The sequence below is a fragment of the Pseudophryne corroboree genome, chromosome 2 (genome assembly GCF_028390025.1).
Source record: "Pseudophryne corroboree isolate aPseCor3 chromosome 2, aPseCor3.hap2, whole genome shotgun sequence".
In the NCBI taxonomy this organism is placed as follows: domain Eukaryota; kingdom Metazoa; phylum Chordata; class Amphibia; order Anura; family Myobatrachidae; genus Pseudophryne; species Pseudophryne corroboree.
In genome coordinates, this window is record NC_086445.1 from 547,583,706 (window position 1) to 547,598,552 (window position 14,847).

The window sequence follows — 14,847 nt, forward strand, 5'->3', positions numbered from 1 at the left end:
TGTCGGCTCTTTGACGTAGCAAATGCGATTTTTGGGCTATTAGTCTCTGACTGGTTGGCCACCCGTGTTCTAAGGCAACAGTCTTTTAATGAAGGGGTGGTTGAATGAGACCTATATAGATACTGTGCATGTGCAAGGCTGAGACAGGTGCATGTGTTCCCCACTTCATATGCTTATTTCAAATTTGGTGCTATGGGTATCCCGTAGCCCAGGGCTAGTATTGTGATGGTGAATTAAGTGGCTGCATAAGGTACACGTGTGGTCACATCACGCAGTACTTGCCTGTGTGTGAAATAAGTGCAAATACTTATATATGCGTGTGAGAGCTGTCAGTAATTACCAGCCATGCAAAATTGAGAAAATCACAATATTGGAGTTTGCATTTGCTGGAGAAAATGTTAAGCAGTCCCTCTCCGAATTATGTGCCACAGATTGCAAATTTATTGTTAACAATTATTATAAATCTCACAGTGAAGAATATTAGCAGCATAGATCTTGACTGCATTGGATAATGCCAGACATCAAATCCAAGGGAAACATTTGCTTGTTTCATTGTTGTTGTTTTTGTTTATATGAGAAAATATCACTTAAAATAAAAATAAATGCAGAGTATGCTAGGAGTTTTAGTTCCACAACCGGTATAGAGTTGCCTAAACATATTTAGCAATATTGTTGATGTTGAACTACAAGTCCCAGCATGCTGTTGAGCTATAGCTTGCTAACATACTACAGTATGTTGCCTGGTCTCCCTCTTTGCTTCCCACAGGTTTCATAGTCAAATATAAATCTTGTTTTTATTTTTGTAAATCAGCATAAAACAAATATGCCATTGGTTTATGTTTCTTAATTCTAGGCTTATAGAAAATAATGCATAATAAGAAAGGAGATGGGGAAATGGCTGCAACTTTGTAGATCGCATTTGCTGGACTTTTTTATATGTTGAACTGAGTTACTGTATATAACAATGTTTGTTTTTTTACGATTTTCCACTATACATTATTTAAAAGCTTTACTTGTGAAGAAGACCCTATGTTGCTTTATGAATGCTGTACATTTCATGTTTCTGGCAGACAAGGGCATAGCTACCATAGGTGCAGGCAGTGCAGCTGCTATGGGGCCCAGAGCTGAGAGGGGCCACCTTCCCCATCAAAGTTACATGTGTTATACATATTTTTCACCATTGGATGGTACATAGGGGTCCTTTCAAACTTTTTCCTTGGGGCCTGCAATATATCTAGGTATGCCCCTGGACCTGCTCATTGTAGTGTGCATAAAATGAACTGGAGGGCATTTTAATGTTATATAGTATGAACCGGGGCACTGTAATGAGGCACAATATGAACAGGGAGCACTATACTGTATATCATAATGTGAATTGGGGGTACTGTGCGGCAAAATGTGTACTGGCAGCTCTGAAATGTGACATAGGGTCAACTTTAGCACTACTACGCTTCATAAAAGAAACTAGGGCACTACAATGGGGCATAACATTAAATAAGGCTCTACTATTGTTCAGAAAAGGAACTTGGGCACTAATATAGGGCAAAAAAAATTAACAACTGCTACAGAGAAGTGTCTCTCTAGAAGCATTGGGATGGGGGCCCCTTAAAAATGTTACTATGTGGCCCACAAATTTCTGGCTATGCCCCTGCTGGCAGGTAATACTTACACATTATTTCTATTAATATTTAAGCTTTGCTTATGCATCTGGCTCTCTACTGGCCTGGGTGTGTGTGTGTGTGTGTGTGTGTGTGTGTGTGTGTGTGTGTGTGTGTGTGTGTGTGTGTGTGTGTGGCATGGGGGCTGCGCTCAAGGGAGGGGAAGCTTTGCCCTCAACTTTAATGTTGGGAAGCCCTACAACCTCCATTGCCCTGGGCCCCCACCAGCCTTAATCCCGCCCTGCACTCCAGTATGACAGAACTTTTTTGAGAGTAGTGTCATATACATCAGTCAGAAGAGTTGGAAAAGTGATGTTACCAGTAAATATATCAGCTGAAGTGAGGGCCACCAGTTTATACCTCACTGTGCAGCAGGAGTTGTGAATGTCTAGAATTAAAATATTATCTTGTTCTAAACTAAGTAAATGCAAGGATCCATCAGATTTGGTTGGATCTCTTGCACCAAGACTAGGGCTGTTGTAAATGCTGATGATAACAAATGGAGAGATGAGTCAGTGTAATTGCATAGATGCATCAACCTGAATATAGCTACATGAGGGGCTTGCAAAAATCCAATGTATAAAATACATGTTCTGCAGGTACATTTTGGCAAAATGTACCCCAAACATGTGGCAACTTGAGGGTAATTCAGATCTGATTGCAGCAGCAATTTTGTTAGCTAATGGGCAAAACCATGTGCACTGCAGGGGGGCAGATATAACATGTGCAGAGAGAGTTAGATTTGGTGGGTTATATTATTTCTGTGCAGGGTAAATACTGTCTGCTTTATTTTTACACTGCAATTTAGATTTCAGTTTGAACCCAAATCTACCTCTCTCTGCACATGTTATATCTGCACCCCCCCCCCCCCCCTGCAGTGCACATGGTTTTGCCCATTAGTTAACAAATTTGCTGCGATAAGATCTGAATTAGGTCCTTGGTCCATCCCTTCCCCAAACTACATTAGTCTAATAGGTAAACCCTATACTGGCGTATTAGTTATTATTATTACACTTTATTTATAGGGCACCACAAGTGTTTTGCAGCGCATTGGCAGACATTAGAACAATACAGGGTATACAAAACCTAACATTACAGTAACAGAAAAGCTAAAACAGCACAGGTAACAATTAGCAACACAATTCTCAGTACACACTGCAGCCGAGATGAAAGGAAGGAAAAGAGTAGTCATCACACTACTAGGGGCGGACAGACACTGGCAGAGAAAATAAGATTTTACTTACCGATAAATCTATTTCTCGTAGTCCGTAGTGGATGCTGGGGACTCCGTCAGGACCATGGGGAATAGCGGGCTCCGCAGGAGACAGGGCACATCTAAAAAGCCTTTTAGGTCACATGGTGTGTACTGGCTCCTCCCCCTATGACCCTCCTCCAAGCCTCAGTTAGGTACTGTGCCCGGACGAGCGTACACAATAAGGAAGGATCTTGAATCCCGGGTAAGACTCATACCAGCCACACCAATCACACCGTACAACTTGTGATCTGAACCCAGTTAACAGTATGATAACAAAACGAAGTAGCCTCTAAAAAGATGGCTCACAACAATAGTAATAACCCGATTTTTGTAACAATAACTATGTACAAACATTGCAGACAATCCGCACTTGGGATGGGCGCCCAGCATCCACTACGGACTACGAGAAATAGATTTATCGGTAAGTAAAATCTTATTTTCTCTAACGTCCTAGTGGATGCTGGGGACTCCGTCAGGACCATGGGGATTATACCAAAGCTCCCAAACGGGCGGGAGAGTGCGGATGACTCTGCAGCACCGAATGAGAGAACTCCCGGTCCTCCTTAGCCAGAGTATCAAATTTGTAAAATTTTACAAACGTGTTCTCCCCTGACCACGTAGCTGCTCGGCAAAGTTGTAATGCCGAGACCCCTCGGGCAGCCGCCCAGGATGAGCCCACTTTCCTTGTGGAGTGGGCCTTTACAGATTTAGGCTGTGGCAGGCCTGCCACAGAATGTGCAAGTTGGATTGTGCTACATATCCAACGTGCAATCGTCTGTTTAGACGCAGGAGCACCCATCTTGTTGGGTGCATACAATATAAACAACGAGTCAGATTTTCTGACTCCAGCTGTCCTTGAAATATATATTTTCAATGCTCTGACAACGTCCAGTAACTTGGAGTCCTCCAAGTCGCTAGTCGCCGCAGGCACCACAATAGGCTGGTTCAAGTGAAAAGCCGAAACCACCTTAGGGAGAAATTGAGGACGTGTCCGCAATTCTGTCCTGTCCGAAGGGAAAATCAGATATGGGCTTTTGTACGACAAAGCCGCCAATTCTGAAACTCTCCTGGCTGAAGCCAGGGCCAATAGCATGGTTACCTTCCATGTAAGGTATTTTAAATCTACCGATTTTAAAGGCTCAAACCAATGAGATTTGAGAAAATTTAGAACCACGTTCAAATCCCACGGTGCCACTGGAGGCACTATTGGGGGTTGTATATGTAGTACACCTTTTACAAAAGTCTGTACTTCAGGCACTGACGCCAATTCTTTCTGGAAGAAAATTGATAAGGCCGAAATTTGAACTTTAATGGACCCCAATTTTAGGCCCATAGACAATCCTGCTTGCAGGAAATGTAAGAATCGACCCAATTGAAATTCTTCCGTTGGAGCCTTCTTGGCCTCACACCACGCAACATATTTTCTCCAAATACGGTGATAATGTTGTGCGGTCACATCTTTCCTGGCTTTAATTAAAGTCGGAATAACTTCCTCAGGAATGCCCTTTTCTTTTAGAATCCGGCGTTCAACCGCCATGCCGTCAAACGCAGTCGCGGTAAGTCTTGGAACATACAAGGTCCCTGTTGAAGCAGGTCCCTTCTTAGAGGTAGAGGCCACGGATCCTCCGTGAGCATCTCTTGAAGTTCTGGATACCAAGTTCTTCTTGGCCAGTCCGGAGCTACCAGTATTGTTCTTACTCCTCTTTTCCGTATAATTCTCAGTACCTTTGGTATGAGAGGCAGAGGAGGGAACACATATACTGACTGGTACACCCATGGTGTTACCAGAGCGTCCACAGGTATTGCCTGTGGGTCTCTTGACCTGGCGCAATACCTGTCCAACTTTTTGTTGAGGCGAGACGCCATCATGTCCACCTTTGGTTTTTCCCAACGGTTCACCATCATGTTGAAAACTTCTGGATGAAGTCCCCACTCTCCCGGGTGAAGGTCGTGTCTGCTGAGGAAGTCTGCTTCCCAGTTGTCCACTCCCGGGATGAACACTGCTGACAGTGCTACGACATGATTCTCCGCCCAGCGCAGAATCCGTGCAGTTTCCGTCATTGCACTTCTGCTTCTCGTGCCGCCTTGTCGGTTGACGTGGGCGACTGCCGTGATGTTGTCGGACTGGATCAGCACCGGCTGATCCTGAAGCAGAGGTCTTGCTTGGCTTAGGGCATTGTATATCGCTCTTAGCTCCAGTATATTTATGTGAAGAGACTTTTCCAGGTTTGACCACACACCCTGGAAGTTTCTTCCCTTTGTGACTGCTCCCCAACCTCGTAGGCTGGCATCCGTAGTCACCAGGACCCAGTCCTGTATGGAATCTGCCGAAAGGAATCGCTTCGTACGAAGCCACCATTTTTCCCAGGACTCTCGTGCATTGATGTACTGACACAGTTCCTGGTTTTAGGAGGTTCCTGACAAGTTCGGATAGCTCCTTTGCCTTCTCCTCTGGGAGAAATACCTTTTTCTGAACCGTGTCCAGAATCATGCCCAAAAACAACAGATGTGTTGTCGGAGTCAATTGAGATTTTGGAAGATTTAGAATCCACCCATGTTGCCGAAGCACTACTTGTGATAGTGCCACACTGGCTTCCAGCTGTTCTCTGGACTTTGCCCTTATTAGGAGATCGTCCAAGTACGGGATAATTAATACGCCTTTTCTTCGTAGAAGAACCATCATTTCGGTCATTACCTTGGTAAAGACCCGAGGAGCCGTGGACAAACCAAACGGCAGCGTTTGAAACTGATAATGACAGTCTTGTATCACGAACCTGAGATACCCTTGGTGTGAAGGGTAAATTGGGACATGTAGATAAGCATCTTTTATGTCCAAGGACACCATGAAGTCCCCCTCTTCCAGGTTTGCTATCACTGCTCTGAGTGACTCCATCTTGAACTTGAATTTCTGTATATACAGGTTCAAGGATTTCAGATTTAGAATAGGTCTTACCGAACCGTCCGGTTTCGGTACCACAAATAGTGTGGAATAATACCCCTTTCCCTGTTGTAGGAGGGGTACCTTGACTATCACCTGCTGAGAATACAGCTTGTGAATGGCTTCCAAAACCAACGTCCTTTCTGAGGGAGACGTTGGTAAAGCAGACTTTAGGAACCGGCGAGGAGGAGACCTTTCGAACTCCAGCATGTACCCCTGAGATATTATCTGCAGGACCCACGGGTCTACTTGTGAGTGATCCCATTGATTGCTGAAATTTTTGAGCCGACCCCCCACCGTTCCTAAGTCCACTTGTACAGCCCCAGCGTCATGCTGATGGCTTTGTAGAAACCGGGGCGGGCTTCTGTTCCTGGGTAGGGGCTGCTTGCTGCCCTTTCTTACCCTTTCCTCTGCCTCGCGGCAGATAAGACTGTCCTTTTGGTCGCTTTTTATAGGAGCGAAAGGACTGCGGCTGAAAAGACGGTGTCTTTTTCTGTTGGGAAGGAGTCTGAGGTAAAAAAGTGGATTTGCCGGCAGTTGCCGTGGCCACCAAGTCCGAAAGACCGACCCCAAACAATTCCTCTCCCTTGTATGGCAATACTTCCATATGCCTCTTGGAATCCGCATCACCTGACCACTGTCGCGTCCATAAACTTCTTCTGGCAGATATGGACATTGCGCTTACTCTTGATGCTAGAGTACAAACATCTCTCTGAGCATCTCGCATATAAAGAAAAGCATCCTTTAATTGCTCTAGAGTCAATAAAATACTGTCCCTATCCAGGGTATCAATATTTTCAGTCAGAGAATCCAACCACACTACCCCAGCACTGCACATCCAGGCTGAGGCTATTGCCGGTCGCAGTATAACACCAGTATGCGTGTATATACTCTTCAGTGTAGTTTCCAGCCTCCTATCTGCTGGATCCTTGAGGGCGGCCGTATCAGGAGACGGCAACGCCACTTGCTTTGATAAACGTGTGAGCGCCTTATCCACCCTAGGGGGTGTTTCCCAGCGCGCCCTAACCTCTGGTGGGAAAGGGTATAATGCCAATAACTTCTTTGAAATTGGCAATTTTCTATCGGGGGTAACCCACGCTTCATCACACACATCATTCAATTCCTCTGATTCTGGGAAAAATACAGGCAGTTTTTTAACCCCCCACATAATACCCCTTTTTGAGGTACCAGTAGTATCAGAGAGCTGCAAAGCCTCCTTCATTGCCGTGATCATATAACGTGTGGCCCTATTGGAAAATACGTTTACTTCCTCACCGTCGACACTAGATTCATCTGTGTCGGTACCCGTGTCGACTGACTGAGGTAAGGGACGTTTTACAGCCCCTGACGGTGTCTGAGATGCCTGAACCGGTACTAACTGGTTTGCCGGGCGTCTCATTTCGTCAACTGACTTTTGTAATGTGCTGACATTATCACGTAATTCCATAACCAAAGCCATCCATTCCGGTGTCGACTCCCTAGGGGGTGACATTACCATCATCGGCAATTGCTCTGCCTCCACACCAACTTCGTCCTCATACATGTCGACACACACGTACCGACACACACAGCAGCCACACAGTGAATGCTCTATTGAAGACAGGACCCTCCTAGCCCTTTGGGGAGACAGAGGGAGAGTTTGCCAGCACACACCAAAAGCGCTATACTGTATATAACAACCCTAGAAGGTGTTGTTTCTATATATGCGCTCTCAATATATAATTATATCGCCAATTTATGCCCCCCCTCTCTTTGTTACCCTGTTTCTGTAGTGCAGTGCAGGGGAGAGTCGTGGGAGCCTTCCTCACCAGCGGAGCCGTGCAGGAAAATGGCGCCGAGTGCTGAGGAGAATAAGCTCCGCCCCTTTTTCGGCGGCTTTTCTCCCGGTTTTTTTAATAAACTGGCCTGGGTTAAATACATACATATAGCCTTAATGGCTATATGTGATGTATTTATTTGCCTCTAAGGTACTCTATATTGCTGCCCAGGGCGCCCCCAGCAGCGCCCTGCACCCTCCGTGACCGAGATCCGTGAGCCGTGTAGCAACAATGGCGCACAGCTGCAGTGCTGTGCGCTACCTCTATGAAGACTGAAGTCTTCTGCCGCCTGTTTCCGGACCTCCGTTCTGCCGTTCTTCAGCGTCTGTAAGGGGGATCGGCGGCGCGGCTCCGGGACGAACCCCAGGCTGACCTGTGTTCCGACTCCCTCTGGAGCTCAGTGTCCAGTAGCCTAAGACTTCAATCCTCCTGCAGGCAGGTGAGTTGCAAGTCTCTCCCCTAAGTCCCTCGTTGCAGTGCTCCTGTCGCCAGCAGGAGACACTGATTAGAAACCTAAAAAAAAACTTTTCTAACTAGCTCTTTAAGAGAGCCACCTAGATTGCACCCTCTCGGACGGGCACAAAAACCTAACTGAGGCTTGGAGGAGGGTCATAGGGGGAGGAGCCAGTACACACCATGTGACCTAAAAGGCTTTTTAGATGTGCCCTGTCTCCTGCGGAGCCCGCTATTCCCCATGGTCCTGACGGAGTCCCCAGCATCCACTAGGACATTAGAGAAACAGTAATGAGCGAGAGGAGATGCAGGTATAGACATTCGCTACGTAGGAGAGAGCTGTAACTCAAGTGTGAGAGAAGAGGGTTGTAAGAACAGGAGGGAAAAGGACTGGGCTGGAGGGGCGGGGGAAGGGGGGGGGGGGGGAGACAGACAGGTGAAGTAAGCGAGGCATAGATGGCCAAGGCATGAGTTAGTGGGTTGGGAGTGTGGCCTTGAAACTAGGTTATGCGGAAAGGTATGCTTTGATGAACAGGTGAGTTTTCAGTGCCCATTTAAAGCTTTGCAAGATGGGAGAGTCTAATAGAGTGAGGGAGCTCGTTACAGTGAAGGGGGGCAGCACGGGTAAAATCTTGGATTCGTGCATAAGATGCAGTGACCAGGGTAGAGGCCAGGTGATAGTCATTGGCGACTGGAGTAGGCTGTAGGGAGTATGTAGGGAGACGAGGTTGAAAATGTAGGGAGCAGTGGAGTTAGAAAGGGAGATTAGTTATATAATATTCAATATATTGTTGTTTCCTTGAGTCATGAACTGTCAAGGCAACTTCTCATTATAATAAAAATTATTTATTATAGAAACCAGAAACTAACATACAATAAATATGCATATTAAAATGAATTGTCCTCCATTTTAAACACTGTATTTCTTGATAATGTATAGAATGGCATGTCACATAAGTACACAATAAAGCTAATGCTGACCACAAGACAGGAATAACTTTAGCAATGTAGCAATCACTTGAAAAATATTGCTTGCTGAACAAAAGGGGCGATAATGCAGATCTTAAAAAGGTTGTTACCTTCAAATCAGTGCGGAATCTCAGCAACCACCAATAGGGGATGCCTAAACATTTTTCATTATATAGGGTGAAAAGGGAAGAGAAAAGGCATGAAGAGGAAGGGGTGGAATACCACTCATGCAACACTCACTAGCGGTACCTGGTATATTGGAGAGCATGAACCTAGAGTAGTGGAGAAGGGATAAGATGAGTCGAGGGGTCCCAAGTTTTGGTGACAATTTCTCCAGTGGGGATTATTAATTACAGATGGAGAACTGGGTGGAAAAAAGTGAAAAAATTGAGGTGGGGAGAAAAAAGAAGGAGAAAAAAAGAGAAGGGGAGAATACCCAGGGTCAGCTTAACATATAGGTACACAGGGCAGCTGCCCAGGGCCCCACAATCCTAGGGGCCTCTGAGCAGGGGTGGTGGTCACATCTACAGTCAATAGGTCTACACATGGTAGACATGCATTAGGTCAGCAGGGTCAAAAGGTCGACAGGGTCAAAAGGTTGATATAGAATAGGTAGACAGTAGAAAAGGTTGACAAGGTCAAAAGTCCAACATGGAAATGGTCGACACAAAAAAGGTAGACCAATTTTTTTTTGGGTGGTGTTTTGTCACTTTTTTTGCCACAAACAAACCCCATGCTTTGGGCAAAGTTACTATTCCCAATCGTAGTCCACGTGGATCACTAAAGTATGAAAAAGTTGAAAAAATAAATAAAAAGACTTGTGTCGACCTCAACCATATGTGTGTCGACCATTGTTATGTCAACCTTTTGACCCTATCAACCTTTTGAACTGCCTACCTTTTATATGTCGACATTTTGACCCTGTTGACCGAATGCATGTCTACCATTTGTGGTTAACCTACTGAATGTAGACCTTTTTAGTGTAGATCTATAGACCAGATACCGGTGGTCACACAATCAAAGAGGCCAGGCCGCATTCTCTACCTGCTTCCCAGAATGCAGCCAGACAGTAAATGACTGTCAGCATGCTGATTCATTGATCGCTGGAGCTATCCACCAATAAGTATGCTGACAGCCATTCGGTGTATGGGAGCACGTGGAGAGACTTTTAATTGGTTCCCATGAATAGGTGCGTAGGGGATCCAGTGCATTGCTTTGCCCAGGGTCTACACTGCTGTTAAGACGGCTCTGAGAATGCCTGACAGCAAGAACGCTATATACTGTAGGGTCGAAGAAATCCACAGGAAAGACAATATGAAACTAGAAGTGGAGAAGTGGAGAATGTACACTGTGGTGGAGAGGCTAGGGTTCTCAGGTTTTATGGAATGAAAATTACCTGTCCCGGAGTACAGTATACTAGTCATAAACTCCATTTCATAGATAAACCAGATTTTATTTGTATGTGCATTCATGGAAGGAGGGATTCCAGCAAGGAGGCAGGAGGCAGTGCTCATTATGTGTCAAACGAGTTTACTGGCAGGCTAACAAATATCTGGGAGAGTGAGTGGTAAAGAGAAGAAGAGGAGGGATACAGTTTGTGTAATATAGTTGGGACCAGATACTTTATAAGCATTCTCTATGGTGCAAACATAGAGAGGACATATAGCAACTGCCAATCATATACCACTCCAGTTGTTTACTTCAGGCTCCTCATACATATTATCCCAAATCCTCTCATGAGTAGGTATTTTGGTTTGATGATAAAGAGAGAAATGAGGCCCACAGACATGAAATAATGGAGACAGAGATGCAACAAGGGGTTAGAGGTCTCACAGAGACTCCAGTCCTAGTGGGTTGGAAAAAAATGCCGTATTTTTAGATACTGGTGGAAAACAGAGGTCAGTATTTTTGAGATTCTCTTGAAGTGTGAGAAGGGAGGAAGGGAACCTCTGAACAATAACTGATAACTTGAGCACTTGATCGGGTCTAGTCTGAAAAGTTGGATGGACATAGACCAGCATGGGGGGATGGTGCTAGTCTGTACTATACTAGAGTGGGATTAAGGTGTAAGGATAAAGCGCAACACTGTAAATCCTGTTACAGCGGGATCAAAGTGAGAAAAAAAATCAATATCCAGGTGTAAACAAGCTTCAGAGGGCCAGTGTATATGAGAGGACCATGATATGGTCGATATTTAAGCTAATGTGAGGAAATAAAGATTTGTGGCAGTAAAATAAGGTATATACAAAAGCACTATTAGCAGGAGAGCCTGCTTTATATACCGTAGGTCAGATTGTTAGGCAGGGGGTTAAATTCTCTGTTTCTCTTTGAACTCATATTAATTTTAGGGACAATACCCTTAAATGAATATGTGTAAATGAAGATGTGTATTGCAGGCTCAGATTGAAGCAGGGGGATTACAGATTTGATCCATACAAGTGGATGCAATAAGCCCTCTCTTTCTGAGGCAATATTAAGTCTTTTTAGGTGGGAAAGATCCATGCTTCCGTGTTCACAATAGGATGAAAGACACTGTATCTGTAGAGCTGAACACCTGCATTCTAAGATGCAGCTTGCAAACAACCACATCAAAGGTTTAGCATTTCATTCTTGGCCTCTTCAATGCACAAGCAAATTGCCTCATTAGAAGCCCGGAAAAGTACATTGTTTAGATTAGCAAGGCCTGATTAACAAGGTACAATGGCTGTCTTATTTATGTCACCTTGGCGTACGACAGCACTCAAACGTGTTTTTGATCGCTCTTTGCAAGGTGCGTCCCCTTTTCAAAGGAGAAACCGTGCTGCTTGTTCAGTTTTCACTCCTGTGCTAATTAGGTACTTACGATTGAGCAATATCCCAGGGCTTGGACATAAAACAACACGGTGGATCGAGCTGCAGTTACCAGCAGTGTGATTATGTTGATGGAGATGCGCAGAGCAAAGAAGCCATGTTTCATTTCAATGTTATGACCTTGTTTCTACAGTAAAGGGAGTTTAGATACATCATAAAACTTATCAGGGGAGACCAAAGGACTTTAATATGTATAGTATGGAGGAAGCAAATCCAAGGAAAATGAGATACAAAGTTTCATCATTTTAAGAAACGTTACAAATTACAAGTTATATTTAAGGTAAAGAAGGAGGATATTCAACAACAATAAACAGTATGAATCTGCTGGGTAGCAGACTGGTGGGACATGTGAAGTACAGATGGAACTAGTTTACTAAGTTCACTAGCCGCAGCCCCACGGCCAGGTTACTCCCACCTCTAAGGCCCCCACTGTTTCTGAGACCTTCACTCTCAAAATAGCAATGCAGAGGTCTCTTCTGTGCCTTCCCAATTGTACAGTGCAATGGAATATGCTGGTGCTATATAAATAAATGTTAATAAATATATGCTAATAATATGCTGTTTCTATTCTACACATGTGCTGGACTATGTATGCACTCAGACCTAAATTCTTTCATTTGAGAGCAAAGCAGTAGACCAGGAGGCATCATCGGGGCCCTACCTAAATTTATCAACGTCATAATTACTAGAGGTGCAATCCAAATTTTGATCCGATTGTCCATTTGGGTGTTTTTGTTCACGCAACACAAGCCACACATCGGTAATGATGCCATTATGTCATCCCACTTTTCATCCCCTTAGGGGAGGTTTATTAAAATCCTAATTACCTAGTTTTCCTATTTCTCACCTGCAGAATACCTGTGTTACATTTCAGTTTCCTAACATATCAGGAAGTAAGAGAATTAGTGATGAGTCAGTCAGTCACTGAGTGAGGGCTTTCGCATTTATATATATAGATTTAGTAACATATTTTAAGATATATAATCAGCATATTCCATTATATTTTACAATTGGGAATTAAACAGCAATAAAAGGAGACTGGGTAATAACAGACAAACAATAAGGTGAAGGCCCTGCTTTAAAGCTTACAATCTATAGGGTAGTAGAAAGTGTGTGTGTGTGTGTGTGTGTGTGTGTGTGTGTGTGTGTATGTGTGTGTGTGTGTGTATGTGTGTGTGTGTATATATATATATAAATACCCTTTTGTGGCTGGCACTCGAAAAACCTCCAAGGGTTAACTGGCTCTGGTGCCCTCCAATGATGTTTGCACCTACATGTATATAGCAGATATAAAAGGCGGCACTCGGAGAGTTGACTTGTGCAAAACTAACTTTTAGTGCAAAAACTGCAGGTTACAGCATCAACGTTTCGGGGCACATAGCACCTTCATCAGGATAACCCCCAAAGTGAACAGTTACCAACATATATAGGTGCACTCACCCCTGTACTCTCCCCCATGCTGGTCACCGCTGCTCACATGTCCCGGGCCCGGCTCCATCCCCCTGGGCTGTCTACTTCCCCTGGAAGTGACGTCCCGGGTCCCGGCTGTGTTGCCACGGTAACCCTGTGCAACAGACAAAACCTGTCATGGAGCTGGACTGCCTGGTATCACATCAGTGTGCTTGAATGAGAGCCAATAAAGTTTTACTCATTTCAATATTTTGATTACTCACAAAAGTGCCTAGTACATATTTACACATTACCTGGTGGATAAATAAAATAAAATAAAGTATAAATGTGCTTATATCTCTCCACACCACAGTGTTGTTATAAAACAGTCAATTAAAATATAAAAAAATCTCAAAATGCTACATTGCTGTAAAAATGGTCTGTGACCCTAAAAACACTGCACACATAAAAAATATATGTTAAAAAATACACCACACCTCGTGTGTTAATACTGCACACAACTGTAAAATTAATCTCTACATTCGTGACATTATCCCAACCAATATCCCGTTTATCCATATATAAACAACCACCTCCAAAGTGTTATTACTACTATAAGTGCTCATCTCCAAAAGCTACACCTGTTGTCCCTGTTGCAGCCCGCTCCTAAGCAGGAAAACCTCCCACATATCACATAGTTAACATCCCACGTGCTAACATATAATTTACCCCCTAATCAAAAACAAATAGTTGCACAGTATACAATAACATAAAACAATAACATTTTAAAACAATAATCCATATAGAGCACATCAAAACTCTACACAGATGGAAAACAGCAAAAATTCAAACAGTAAAAGATTCAAAATTACATCAGTAAAAGATTTTGAATCTTTTACTGATGTAATTTTGAATCTTTTACTGAGTGCACCTATATATGTTGGTAACTGTTCACTTTGGGGGTTATCCTGATGAAGGGGCTACGTGCCCCGAAACGTTGATGCGGTAACCAGCAGTTTTTGCACTAAAAGTTTGTTTTGCACAAGTCAAGTCTCTGAGTGCCGCCTTTTATATCTGATATATATATATATATATATATATATATATATATATATACACACATGTTGTAAACTGGTCCAGCTAGATTACAATGGTAAAAGGTTCTTGGTGCGCTATTTGACCAGAAATGTTGGCCTGGTGTCAAAAATTTGAGTAAGTGTAAAAAAAGAATATATGTAAAGTTCATGATAACTGCGTTGAGGTGAAATATATGGATAGAGTAGCCAATTGAGATTATGTAAGTGGTTCAGGATTTTGATATGCATAGCTGAAGATGTAAATTTTCATGGAATGCTTTAAGGTTTAGAGACTAGACGTAAGTCTTATGTGAAGGAACGCATATAACAGAGTGGCTGCAGTCTGAAAAAAGTCCTGTAACCATGAATGGGAGCAAGTAATGCGTGAGGACACAGTTCTTGTGCAGATCAAAGTGGTGGAGTTAGAAGATAATTTGAGATA

At 43.7% G+C, this 14,847-nt stretch overlaps 1 long non-coding RNA gene across 1 annotated transcript in view; it reads right to left on the reverse strand.

Annotated features, from left to right (window-relative positions):
* The window catches only part of LOC135050961 (uncharacterized), a 54,813-nt gene extending 41,272 nt beyond the window's left edge, over window positions 1-13,541 (reverse strand). Inside the window, exon 1 of the long non-coding RNA XR_010241947.1 lies at window positions 13,381-13,541. This is a non-coding gene — a long non-coding RNA (uncharacterized LOC135050961). The remainder of the gene's footprint in view (window positions 1-13,380) is intronic.
* Window positions 13,542-14,847: the final 1,306 nt, after the last annotated feature.